Here is a 15,215-nt window from a genome sequence, read left to right as displayed (position 1 = left end):
ATTTTCTCGCTGACTGTCACTATCACACAAACACTCGTAAACGTGTGTGCGCACAAAATTAGCTTTTTTTCCATTTCATTTCTTTTCTTTTTTTGAGTGGGACATCCACAACTGTGCACGTAATCTTAAGTGCACTACTGCACTCCAAGTACGCTTGAACAGCCTATCCCCGATGGCGCACGCACCTTGGTGTGAATGTAGGGGGTTGTGCACGGTGAATCTGCGTGCACGCGTATGTGGTTAGTGGGTTTGGAAGCAGCTGTATAAACCAAGGGGAATTAAGGCGGGAAGGAGTTTGAAATTTGCGTCTTGAAAGTTAGTGAACGGCTTCATGTCCTACAGACTGGAACGTCTGCATGTCCGCTGTCTGTCAAAATTAGCATTTTGACTGACTGAACACAACATAACACGTGTTGGTTAGGTTATACTGTTCGTGTTTGATGTGAGTGGGTGTGCCGAGGATTTGGCAGCGAATGCCGCTCGGGCGACCTGTTTTTGACTGTGTACAAAAAAAATAAAAAAAAATAGTGACGATATTAACTCGAAAAAACAATAGTTACAAACACGTATCCACGCACATTGTTTTGTTAAAATAAAAATAGATTTTACAAACACTGTGATAAGTTAAATATAAATTAGAAATCCTCATCTGAACGAATTTGTGATCATTTTAATTGTCTTGCCATATGGCATGTAATGTAATTCATATTCAAACACAATGTCATGTATTTTGTTTTCTCCAAATTGTGCCTGGTTAATAGATATACAGAAGTATGAAGGGCAAAAGACATTTGACAAAGTACTCAATTGACTAAGTTTATGAGTTCACAGCAAATATATATATATATATATATATATATATATATATATATATATATATAGTTAGTGTTAACTCATTAATTAATCACCAAAAATTATTGCATTAATATTGTATTAATGCAGATTAATCATACTATTTGTTTTGACCTCAGATTATCCTTTATCTTGACAGCGGATGGCGACGTTAAAGGTAGCACAGGTTGTGTTTGAACAATAAACATAACTACATGCGTTAAAATTAAGCATTTAATAAATGTTTGTGGATGACATTCAGAATATTTGTTCACGTCAAACTACTGGGGTCATTTTTTTTTTCATTTTAAATTAAGCAAGTAATTAGCTGATTAGAAAAAAAAGGAGCATGAAAGTGTTTTAGAAAAAAAAAAAAAAGAAAGTGTGCAGAGGATCAACAAATGTTGAAGATGTCCTCACAAGATTAAATGTCAAAAGAATGAACATATAACAGATGCTCTTCAAATTTGGCGGACGAAAAAATGTTGATAAAAAAAAAGCCTTTTTAATTAAGCAATTAATAGTGATTAATCAAAATTCTAAGATGTGATTTTAAAAATGTAAGCATTTGACAGCTCTAATACACACACACACACACACACACGCACACACACACACTATATATGTGTGCCTTTTTTTAGTAAGTCTGGACAATTACCATTTTAATTTATTTTAATCAATGTACTAAACCTCACAAACATGTATAAGGTTTCATTTATTAAAAAATAAATCCTGTGCAAAATGCTCAGTCAACAATAATGTAGACTGGTTTTAAATGAGTTTTAATGTTAAGTTAACATTTACAGCCTGTGTAAAAAAATAACTACAGTATTCATAGTGTCTGTTTACTATGCTTAAATACCACAATTAAGTCGTCCGTAACTATTAAAAACACGCCTTGTAAACCGCCCATCCAGCATTCTGCTCCTTGTGCAAAATTACAACTCACAATAATGTTTGAATGGAACAAAAAAAACAACAAGAACGACAGCTTTTATGAATCCATAAGAAGACAAGTTGATATGCAGTTTATATTCATATGCACCTCGATTTCATTATTTAGTTAATTTTCAACGATTTGATTTTTAAAATGATGAATTAAATGAATGAATTTGATTTCCCAGCCCTAATGTGTGTGTGGGGGTGTGCGTGTGTCCTCCGTATACTGAAATTAAGAATGCAATCTTCAACTCTGTTTTTTTTACAGTTTTTTTTTATTGCTTGCTTGCTTGATTGAATGAATGTTGGGAGCACATCTGCCTCAGAGTAAACCTCTGGATTTCGGGTTTTGGCATTTGTGTGTGGAGTTTGCATGTTCTCCCTGTGCTTGTGTGCCTTTTCTCCGGGTACTCCAACTTTCTCCCACATTCCATGTAAGTTAAGTTTACTGAAGGCTAAATGTGAGTATGAATTCTTGTGTGTAAGTGCTCTGTGATTAGTTGGCGACCAGTCTAGGTTTTACCCCACCTCAGTCAAAGTCAGCTGGAAGAGGCTCCAGAACACCTGCAAAACCAATGACGACACATGCTAAAAAAACAAAAACAAACGGTGAATATATAGATTTGTCCACCCATATTCAACATTCAATATTTCGTCTTTTCAAAGGGACTTCAAATACAGACTATTTGAGTTCAATATAGACAATATTTTATAAACCCAGTTTTCATCAACAAATATTTGAATAAAATGTGAAGATTTATTTGGAAAATAGTTAAGGTTTCCCCGCCAAAATCTTTGATTTGTACTTCGGTGCCCATCAGGGAATATTTTCTCACACGAAACAACAACTGCATCGAGAAAGACCTAGGCTGGATTTACTTATTTTATATTCTGTGCCCCCAGTTTGTGTGAAAGCACTTGGGAGAGTGGTTTGGACTCACAGGACAGCCTTCATCTCCTTTTCTTCATCTCCATCGTAATCATTCCAGCAGTGAGGCTTTTCTCCACCTTTGTATTTACTGGTTGCCCCCTACCAACTCACATAATATAGACCTTCACAGAGTGTGTGCATGATCGATGGGGCCGAGGGGAGCTCTGCGCGACTGGGTTTCACGTTGAGCTATTCCTGCCAGTTAAACATCCCATGTTTGACCCCCACTGTGAGTGTGTGTGTGTGTGTGTGTGTGTGTGTGTGCGAGAGAGAGAGAGAGAGAGAGAGAGAGAGAGAGAGAGAGAGAGAGAGAGAGAGAGAGAGAGAGAGAGAGAGAGAGAGAGAATCCCAAAGTTCTTTAATGTCCAAGGATGGGGCCCCTACGAGGCAAGTTCATAACCTTAGAGATCGAAAGCAATGGAGAGATGGAAATGAAAGAGGAGTACGAGGGGGGAAAGGAGATGGAAACAAGAGCCAAATACAGAGGGGACAAAATGATGAATTAAGAGAATGGAGAAAAGCAATGAGACAAAAATTCACAAGAAGAGGATGGCAACTTAGAGACATTTCTATTTTTTTATTTTTTTTTTATCCCTGTCAGCATTTAGAGATTTGAGTTGATGGTGAGATAATCAGAATTCTCACCTCCACTTCAATGTAGTGATGGGCATTACAGTTCTTTTAGGTGAACTGAATCACTAGAATCAGTTCATTTAAAAGACACGTTCAAAAGATTCGTTCACTGAATTGCTAAAAGCTTCACTGAATCATTCCTGAACCGGAAATGGCAACACGTTCACCCACTGACTCGTTCACTCACTGATCCGTTCACAACGGACTTCACGAACGGGAATCTTCCTCAGTGACTCGTTCCTGAACACCAATAGCGAGGCTGTATGTGTAGTAAAATCCCGCCCACATCTGACGCTAGCTGCTGATTGGTCGTTCGCGAAGACTGACGGCATGAGCGTGGCTGCTCTCAAATGAACTGAGAAAAGAACGAATCACTTCAAGAAGTGACACGTTCACTGAAAAGATTCGTTCTTTTTGAACGAATCGGTCGTGACCGACACAACACAACTTCAATGAGCATGCATGCGTGTGTGCGTGTCCATTTGTATGTGTGCATGTGCACACTATCCACTGTGAATTCAGACATTTCCACCACCTGGCTAGACTAGAAAATAACAGTAATCATTGTGACCACTGCTCCATGTAACTCTCTGTGTTAGGAAGAAGCCAAAACCGTGTGCATGCGATGTGTGTGTGTGTGTGTGTCGACCCTATCAACCTTTGTGCAGCCCACTCTAATAACAATGATTACAAACATTATATGGTGGTGGATGAAACCATTTTGGACACATTTTGAAAAACTGCATACTATGGATAAATATGCTCAATTGAAAACAATGAGGGTCAAATAGCTATTATTTATTTTGAGATGAATTACATGCTGTTGGTCTCGTTTTGTTGTCCAGATGACATCATTCTTCAAAGGAAACAATGGGCCTCATTTAATAACATTTGCACAAGAGCTGCCTGTCAAAAGATGACATTTTGGAATCAGATGAATCACATATTAGAATTTTGATTAATCATGATCAATCGCTTAATTGAAAAGGGTTTTTTTTTAATCAACATTTTTTTGTCCACCAAATTTGAAGGCCACCTGCTGTGTTAATTCTTTCGACATTCAATGTTATGAGGATGTCGTCAACATTTGATGCACTGTACGCTCTCATCCTCCTCTTTTTCTAATCAGTTAATTACTTGCATAATTTAAAATGGAAAACATTATCCCAATATTTTGACATGAACAAATATTCTGAATATCATACACAAACATTTATTAAATGATTTACTTTTATGCATGTAGTTATGTTTACTGCAAACACAACCTGTGCTACCTTGAACGTAATCATCCGCTGTCAGCTAAAGGATCAGCTGCAAAATTTTTTGTGATTAATTAATTAGTTCACACTTTTCACACTAATTTGTGCGCAACAACAGACTAAAATTTACACTTGGAAGAGAGTAAAATATAATAATAATAATAATAATAATAATAATAATAATAATAATAATAATAATAATAATAATAATAATAATAATACTGCAATTGGCTGGCAACCTGTTCAGGGTGTACCCCACCTGATGCCCGAAGACAGCTGGGATAGGCTCCCGCACTCCTGTGACGCTTGTGAGGACTAGGCAGTTAAGAAAATGGATGAATGGATGAATGGATGAACAATAATAATAATAATAATAATAATAATAATAATAATAATAATAATAATAATACATCGTTTTCATGATGTCACCTTTAGTGGCACCATAGTTCTTTTTTTTGTGTTTAGCAATGTGGAAGTGAATAACAACAAGCCATACAGTGGATATAAAGTCCATACCCCAGTTCAAATGACACATTTTTGTGACATAAAAAAAGTAAACCAAGATAAATCATTTCAAAGCCTTTTCCGATAACTTGTCCAACTCGATTGAAGAATAAAAAAACATTAGGAGGTCAATTAAAAATAAATAATGGAAACCTATGGCTGCACAAATGTGCACACCATCTTATAACTTGGTTGTTGTCAGTAATAACCAATCAAACTGAAATGTATGTAAGCGCCTACTGGATCTCAACTTTATTTGGTGTTAATCAGAAGTACTTTGAATGAATACAGATGTACACTTGGGCTTGAAAGTTTACATAACCTTGGGGTATGTAAACTTATGAGCGCACTGTATGGCGAGCAAAGGTTTTAATGCCCATAAAATCCAAAATATGTGGCAATTGTTTTGGTATTTTCAGAGGTTGAAGATGACATGAGTAGAAATGTGCAAATGAATTTTGGTGACGATTCATCACATTTTTGAGTCATGAAGTGACCTTTAGCTTTTGTACATTTGGAGTTGTGCTCATAAGTTTACATACCCCAAGGTTATGTAACCTTTCAAGCACAACTAAATACTGACTCACATTTAACATGAACCACATTCATCAATCCATCTATTATCTGTACCACTTAGCCTCACGAGGTGTACCGGAGCCTATCCCAGCTGACTTTGGGTGGGAGGCAGTGTATACCCTGAACCGTTCACCGCCTATCGCAGGTCACTTGTAGACAAACAACCATTCACATTCACAGTTCATTTTTACTTCCACTCTCGAAAAGCTTTCTTTTATTTTTTATTTTTTCAATTGAACTGTACAAGTTATAGGTAACATTACTGGTTGAAAAGATTCATTTGCTCCCCAAAACGTAAAAATATGTTGTTGTTTTTTAATTAATGTTTTTTAAGACTCCCTTAGACATATTTATAAATATTTATGTTTTTTTTAAAAAAAATTTTTAATTTATGTTAGTGCATAAGGCTTTGATGCAGCCTCTCAACTGCAGTGAACGGTTGCAAAAAAAATGGCAGTAATTACAAATAGTGTCGTTCCGATAGCGTTTTTTGGCCCCCAATACCCAGCTTTGCAGTATCGGCCGATACCGATACATACCGATACCTGTTTTTTTTCCTCAACATGAAAAAGCTGTCCTGCCATTGGTTCAGAGCATTCAAGGCCCAATAGGATATCTTAGATCGGCATGCAGTGAACATGTCACATAGTATCAGTGAATGTCGTGCACGAGCAAGACACAAGATGCGTAATCCAAAATCCTATACTAGCCTTGGAATTAATGGTATCGGCATGTTACTTGTGAGTAGTCACCGATACCGATAATGCAGTATCGGCGCCAGTATCGGAACAACACTAATTACAGAAACGGCCAGCAGGTGGCAGCAGAGTATACGAGATCAACCAGGGCCATGTTGAAAAGAAGCTGTCTCCCCACAATTCTAAACAGATTTGTGACTAATGATGAAACTTAGTTATATTCTGATGCTAATTGCTGCAAAACAGACACAGATAGAAATGTACTTTTTTTTCCTGCTGAAAGAAGAGACTCTCATCTTTCTTTTGGTAGGTTCCATGTTTTTATAGCAAAATAACACAATATTCTGTGGGCCTTGCAACATGAGTCAAAATCCAGTAAAAAAAAAAAGCCGGGAGCGAAGGGGTTTGCTTCAGTGAAAATGGCTGTGAGTGAATGAGTTAATTGTTGTTGTTTTTTTTTTTTTTTTAATATCAAAAAACCTGGCATTTGATCAGTGGTGTGTAGCTACGTCCATGGTGGAAGAAGATTAATTAACTCTTCACTAATACCAGTGACGGCTCGTCAATAGAATGCGCTAGGACATGAACAGTCACAACAATTTTCTTTCAAACTCCTATTTTATCTTCACCTCTTAATGAGACACTTGGCCCTGCTTATCAGACGTGTGATGTACTCACTCTGGTTGACTGTTTACATGTATTATTATTATTTTTTTATTTAAAAAAAAAAAAAAAGTGTGGGCTTGTGTGAGCTGACAGTCCGTGCTTGTGTGACGCATGGTGGAAGTGATGTCAAAGTCGAACAGTATTTGGCTAATTACTGTCGCCTAGAAGCTTTAAATGAGCTTAAAAATACAATTCTCAATTTTTGTGTTCGTTCATGTGGATGTATGTGGGTTTTTTTTTTATAAACAAACGAGGCAGTGTGGACGGATTAATTTTTTTCTACACGGGGAGGGAGGAAATATTCTGTTTTAAAAAATACCCTGCTTCATGTACACAAAGCTGTGGCCCACAGTTACAAGACTGTAATTACTTTCACTAGATGGTGCTCGTGGCCCAAGCCTAATGGTTAAGAATCACTGCGCCAGGTCACCACCCTCACACCCAGCTTAATCATATTTAAAGGGACAAAAATTAACTAATGGAAATAAAAATGAAGAATTATAATTGCATATATGCATATGTGTTTTTAGATGAGCAAAGTAAATAGCAGAGGGAGGCAGGCTGTCCGTCGGTCTGTCACTGACAGACCCCCGTTTTTCTGACGAATGACGAGAAACTTATAAAAAAAAAAAAAGTCCGTTGGTGTAATCATCACTCACCAGGCTAAGTGCCGACATCACAGATAGATGCATATTTTGCTGATGAATGAAGCACGCGCTGTGTGTGTCTGGTGTGTTTGTTGGCGTGCGTATGCGTGTGTGTTTGTGTTGGCTGAGGAGAACTTTTTTTTCTTTTACAGTGAACTTTATTTAAACAGCAAACAGCTATGATTGGCTAAGGAGTTTTTTTTGTTTACTGTTCTGAGTTCTGTTTACTTTTGTCTTATTTTTTTTAAAGCCTTTATTAATTCAAATGTCATAATAATTTAGTTCAAACTCAAATCAACTATATTCATTCAGAACTCCGTAGCTGTAAGAAAGTGTTATACATAAACAATAACAATTAATAATTAAAATAATAATTATTAACTCATTTGCTCCTAAAAACATATAAATATGTTCTATTTTAAATGGTTTAAGGCGTATTTATACGTTGTTGTTGTTTTTTTTTTACATGTTTTTATTTATGCTAGAGCATACAGAAGGATTTGATGCAGCCTCTCTGCTGCAGAGAACGGTTGAAGCAATGGTAGTTATTACAAAAACGGCCAGCGGGTGGCAGCAGAGTATACGAGATCAACCAGGGCCATGTTAAAACAGCTTATTTCCCCACGGTTCTAAATGAAATCAAACTTTATTTATGTAGCACCTTTCATACTTTAACTCCTTTACTGCAACATGTAATCAAGACAAAAAACAAAAAACAAAAAAATAAAAACAGCCCCCACAGTGCCAGCCAATTTCGTGCATTTTAACTCATCTTTCAAGGCAAACAGAAAATTGTCTGCTTTTACTACATATACAGGTTAGGTACCAAATGAAAGATTGCATTCCATTCTTTCATTAGAAAAAAAGTATGTTTCAACCTTATTCCGTTATTTAATAAATCCCCAATTGAAAATAGGTAATTTCCGACATTGACATTGAGCGAAAATTGAAAAGATAAGGAGAAAACAAGCTTTTTGTGAAAGGATACATTTAAACAGTGACTTTGACACTAATGTTTTTTTGTTTAGTGGCACACTGTGAATTAGATTTAACGTGCACGTCATCATTGAAAATGTTCCATTTCATCTGATTTCATCAGATTCAGTAATGTTTCATTGTAATTTCATACACCGGCAGCCCATTGAAAAGAGATATAATGCTTCCATCTGCTGGCCATAGCTAGTGGGTGTTTTTGATTTCACAACCCATTGACCATGCAGCACTGCACTTAGACGTTGTACTGCCCATTGATTTAAAAATAAATAAATAAATAAATGAATAAATAAAGTTGTTGACGTCATTTAACGTTTATGGCAGCATACATCATGATTTTATTAATCATTATTAAACGTTTTTTTGGCGGTCAAAGAGTTAAAATGCAACTCAAGATGCTGAACAATTAAAACATCCATAGTACAATAAAAAGATAATACACCCCACCCCACCCCCCAACATGCCCATGATCATACCCACAAACACACACCCGCACACAATAATGGAAGCGCAACGTGTTTAACTATTTTCTTTTAGCGTTTAACTGTTTTTATTTAGTTGATGCTAACTTTTTAGCTCCAGTGTTTCCTCATGGGGGAGCCTCCGCACTGGTAGGGATGGCTGGTCTTCACCTGCGAGAGGCCGGTCGTTCTGGGGACCCCTTGACCCCGGGGGGCTGTGGCGCGCTTCACTTTGTGTGGGGCGAGCCGCGGTCAGTCTAGGCCGGGGATCCCTGGGATGACATTGCTCCCTGTGGTGGTTGGCAGTCGTCCCTCTCAGTGTGGATGAGCTCCTGCTGGGTGCCTCTCCTCACAGGGTTCTTCTGTGCCTTGCCATGTTGTGGTTTGCGTGTGCGTTTGCGTGTGTTGTGGGGTCATAGCGACAAAGAAGACTGAGATTCACACGGTCAGATGTTACTGTATATAAAGGGATACTGTCACCTTATATATTGTCGAATCCCCTCACATACTGTGGAAAAGCCTGCATAGTTACGATGTAGAAAGCGGCTGAACATGTATAAGAGGATTACGAAAAGCTTGAGTGTGCAATATGAAAGAGATAATACCTGAAGGTGCATGATGGAGAGAATTGGTAGAGAGATGGAGACAACTGGGTAAAAAAAAAAAAAGATTGTTTTTTTCACCTTGGTTTCACACACAAAAAAACAGTTTCTCTGATTTTTAAAATGTGACTTTTATCAAATTATTGTAGTCACACATTTAAGATGATGTGATTAGTTAAAGCCTGCATCCACTCATCACACTAATGGAGATGAAAGTAGATCAGGTTATCCATGCGTACATGCGAATGTAACTGTGTGTCACAGTCGACGTGTCATTCAGAATCCACCTACTCACCTTCTGGTGCTTAAACTGATCACCTGTTCTCTTACACACAAGATTTTGTGGAATCATTTAACCACACAACTATAGTAAATGCCTTTGGATGGATGGATGGATTGGATAGATAGATAGATAGATAGATAGATAGATAGATAGATAGATAGATAGATAGATAGATAGATAGATAGATAGATAGATAGATAGATAGATAGATAGATAGATAGATAGATAGATAGATAGATATTAGGGGCGTTAAATTTATCACATTAATATCGCATTAGGTCGAGTGGTTAGCACGTCTGCCTCCCAGTTCTGAGGACTCCGGTTCGAGTCCAGGCTCGGACCTTCCTGGGTGGAGTTTGCATGTTCTCCCCGTGCCCGCGTGGGTCTTCTCCGGGTACTCCGGTCTCCTCCCACATTCCAAAGACATGCATGGCAGGTTAATTGGGCGCTCCGAATTGTCCCTAGGTGTGCTTGTGAGTGTGGATGGTTGTTCGTCTCTGTGTGCCCTGCGATTGGCTGGCAACCAGTCCAGGGTGTCCCCCGCCTACTGCCTAGAGCCAGCTGAGATAGGCGCCAGCAGCCCCCGCGACCCTTGTGAGGAATAAGCGGTCAAGAAAATGGATGGATGGATGGATATCGCATTAATTTTAAGTACCTTGAACGACCCTAATTTTTTTAACGCTCGATTAACAACCGCCCCTTATTTGGAAAGCCTCTACTGAAGGGAATTCCAGTCACAATGCAGAAGAAACGTCCATGTCAAAATTACCCAATAGAAATGCACTGCACTACACTGGCGCTAAAACACACAGGGGCATATTCACTATATGTTTGTAAATACAGTATTTAAATGTAAGTGGTGAGTAGGTACAACCTCAACACGTGTGCAAGCCCAAACACCCAAAACACACACACGCGCACGCACATCCGTTCCCAAAAGTGTTGGAACGCTAGTGATATTGCGGCTGACCTCAGCATATGGCTAAATTCACATCTTTTTTCATATCTTGCTCAAATACAAACCCGCAAGTTCTCACATTGCCGTGCCTGTCCTTGGCAGCTATTCTGAGTGTCATATTGCTTCCACTAAATGTGATTATGACACTGACAAAGGCTCTTTAGCAAGCGTGCGCATGCGTGTGCATGCGCGTCTGTCTGTGTGTGCGCGTGCTTGCATGCGTGCGTGTACGTGCGGGTGTGTGAGAATGGAAATAATTCAACCGGTGGTGACACTACAGCAAATGTTTCAGCATTTGACTAACAACACCAGATAAAATAGAGTCTTTAATACACAGACAAAAACTAGTGATGGCCATTACAGTTCTTTTAGGTGAACTGAATCACTTGAATCAGTTCATTTAAATGAACTGTTCAAAAGATTCGTTCACCGAATCATTAACACTCCAACAGCCCAGGATGACGTAACTTAAAATAAATAAATAAATAAATAAATAAATAATTAATAAATAAATAAATAAATAAAAAGTTGTGCTTTTTTGTTTTATTTATAAAGTTACTTTTTTATGCGCTTGCCCCCAGCCCAGTATGTGGACGGACACCACATTAGCCGTTAGCTTGGAGAAACACATGATAATGAAAGCTTGTCCCCGCCAACATGGAAGTGGTGCGTTTCTGTGAGTAGTTCCTTCCTTGGCAAATTGTGAATCACCCGTGGCACGACTACAATCACTCACTCACTGAACTGATATGGCAGTACATTAACTTAATGAATCGTTCGCGAACCAGAAATGGCAACACGCTCATTCACTGAATCGTTCCTGAACCGGAAATGGCAACACGCTCATCCACTGACTCGTTCACTCACTGATCCGTTCATGTCTTCACGAACGGGAAGCTTCCTCAGTTACTCGTGCCTAGCTGCTGATTGGTCGTTCACGAAGACTGACGGCATGAGCGTGGCTGCTCTCAAACGAACTGAGAAAAGAACGAATCACTTCAAGAAGTGACCCGTTCACTCACGTTCACTGAAAAGATTTGTTTATTTTTGAACGAATCGGTCGTTCATGACACAACACTAACAGACACACCCCTTTACATCAACAACCAGACTTTTCAACTCCCTCAGCAGTCTATTTAATTATCTCTGTTGGATGAGCACACTTGATATACCCTTATACCACTGTAATTGCTGATAAATCGCTACACAACTCCCTCAGGCTGATGGTGAGTGATTAAGTGTTATTAGGCACTGGAGAAGAAACTACTGTAAAGTCCTATCAGCAAAATATAGATTTTAATTCTGACGTTAAGACAAAGGAAATATAACAACTAATCATGATTGTCAACAAAAATGTAGAGCATACTATACTTTAGTTGGTAAAAGGGAAACCCGTGACAAACAGTAAAAATGTAATTAAATGATTAATAAGATAATGAGTACACATGCTGAAGGATGTATACAACAAAATGACGAATGGGAGGGAGAAAGGGTTGTGGGGGTTCTTGAGTGTTAATATCCTAATGATGTAGTGGCTGTCAGAGCACTTGCTTCAGAGGCCAAATGATCCTGTAAGAACAGCAGAGCTATTGATCCAGCCATTTACACCGCACCACACAATAATGATCATGTGTTTGTGTGTGCATGTGTGAGACCAAGAGAGCACTGTATATCAATACAGATTCACAGTGTGTCTTTACAAGGAGGAGTAATAGGTGGAAATAAATGTCAGGGCGTTGGTTTGTGTGTGGTTAGTTCTGACAGGACAGTTCATCGATACTCCCATTACCATGTGACATGAAACCTGGTCTGAACTTTATCCGCTTGATATATGACAAAGTTTTTGCCTTGCATATTTCCTTATCCCTAACCCCCCCCCCCCCCACACACACACACACACACACAAACATACACACACACACTAGAAAATCCATCCACACATCCATCCATCCATCCATTTTCTTAACCGCTTATTCCTCACTAGGGTCGCGGTGGTGCTGGAGCCAATCCCAGCCGGCTTTCAGGCAGTAGGCAGGGTACACCCTGAACTGGTTGCCAGCCAATCGCAGCCTACTAGAACATGTCAATGGAAAAATAGAACAAAACATTGTGTCATTGGTATTTCATGTGATGGAGAACTTTGAAACTAGACCTAGGTTTCTGTGAAAAGTGTTTGTTGCATGACACTATAAAGTTTCAATCTCCCATCTGATGTCAAGAAAATGACATCACTGCTTGAATAGGACTGGCCACAGTTAGTATTTCTCACTGGCCATGGGGCATCTTGTTCATTTCAACACAACACTATGCAAGAAATGAATGTTACAATTATCAGTTAAAGTTTTAAGCAATGGTTCAGTAGCTTGCTGTATAATATTTATTAATCGAAAGACTTGATTTTCACTACATGTCTGCTATAGAATTTAAAATGGTTTTCTCTTTCATGAGAAATGAAAAGGCTTGATGATTGAAGGAGTCAAGTAAAGGACGGAGAGGGGAGAACTTGTTGCTACTGTCCATGAGGCATCTTGATTATATTTCTCAATTATAGGTGCTAATTAAAGCTGCTCAATGTAGGATATTGAATTTCAATATTGTTTTCAATATTGTGGACCTAGGCTACTTTATAATCCACTCTTAAATTGGACTTAGATGTATTTGTCATTATTAAAAACAAAAAAATAGAACTTTGCCTTCATTTATAATTATTTTATGAAACACTAGCTTTAAAAAAAAAAAAAAAAAAAAAAGTTCAAAATGTGCAATATGGCCATTTGGATTTTAGAAACAAAAATTCAGTTGCATATAAGTGCAATATAAGGCAGGATACCTTGTTATTTTATACATGGATAAAATAATTATGTATCTTAACTTGACTTATATTGCACTTAAAGTTGTATTCCTAAATCCCAACGGCCATGTTAGATATTTTGAGTTTATATATAAAAAAAAAATATATATAATTATGGGCGAAAGCATTTTAGAAAAATAAATTAAGACAAAATTCTATTTATCTGATTATGTTTGTTTGTTTGTTTGTTTGTTTGTTTGTTTGAACAATCCGATCCGTGACTTGTAATCCGTTGCACCACTAGTGTGTACACAAAAACTATGTGGTGGTTAACAAAAAATGAATTGCAGTATGTCCAAGATTAGATCACTGACGGTGAGGCAACAACTTCAAACATCTGAAGTTGATCAAAGAATGGTAAGTAAGCTAATGTCAGTTGTTTATTGGCTAATTACCGTTGCTAGCTGTGTAGTTAATGAGACTGTAAACTCACTGGTAATACATTACAAACACAGCAATCTGATGCACCACTCTGGGTTCACTCCCTGACTCCTACTTTAATGGTCACCCGAAATAATGTAATCTACGATGTTCTTAAAAAGACTCGAAAGGACTTGAAACTCAAAGTGTAGGACTTGTGTCTCGCTTGAGACTTGTCAGTCTTGACTTGAGACTTTACTCGGGACTTGAGGGCAAACACTTGAGACTTACTTGTGACTTGCAAAACAATGACTTAGAGTCCACAACATCACCTCCCATGCCAAGTAAAGATGTTTTCCTAGTGCCACTTTCATAGACTATAAAATCACTGAGGAAATCTCATTGGACTGTACTTCATCTGAACTATCGTCACATCCCTCAAACTCACTGTCAGTTCCCATGACCTTGAGTGCATTGTGAAGAGAGTAGCGCTTGTGTCTTTTGTATTCTACAAAACTGTTGAAAACAAAAGAGTGCATAATAGACAAGAATTTGACATTTACAGGCTTTGGGGTCAGCATAGGATAGTACAAGTGTGTTAGCATCACATAAGAGTGTTTTGTAATACAAAGTACAAACCAAATACTTTCACGTTATTTTCTGCTTCTTTTTGTTCAGGTACAAAAAGAAACACAATGCCAGCAATACCACCATTTTGGAGAAGACACTACCTTGACAGACACTTGAAGACACTTCCTTGACAAAGGCACATGAATACCACATGGTCTTCACGCCAGGGTGTTCCTTTTATGTCGCTTAGGGTTTTAATGAGTTGACATAAAGTTTTTTTTAATCAAAGAAACTGGTGAGTTTGAAGTGTTTGCTACACTGGTGTCACAGTGGATTCTTATTGTGGGAATGCTGGTTTAAACTTGAATTTGCCATTTGGGATTTTACCCTGCTAGTTTTGTACATCTTTAGTGTAGATCAGGGATGTCCAAACACACATCCAGAAAAATCGAA

General features: G+C 38.1%; 1 protein-coding gene across 9 annotated transcripts in view; it reads right to left on the bottom strand.

Annotated features, from left to right (window-relative positions):
• Positions 1 to 15,215, bottom strand: part of tenm3 (teneurin transmembrane protein 3) — a 289,706-nt gene that overhangs the window by 209,627 nt on the left and 64,864 nt on the right. The gene's annotated exons all lie outside the window — the stretch shown is intronic.

The sequence above is a fragment of the Festucalex cinctus genome, chromosome 6 (assembly GCF_051991245.1).
Source record: "Festucalex cinctus isolate MCC-2025b chromosome 6, RoL_Fcin_1.0, whole genome shotgun sequence".
NCBI lineage: Eukaryota > Metazoa > Chordata > Actinopteri > Syngnathiformes > Syngnathidae > Festucalex > Festucalex cinctus.
The sequence above is the reverse complement of the archived record's forward strand: the minus strand, read 5'-3'. Positions and strand labels throughout refer to the sequence as shown.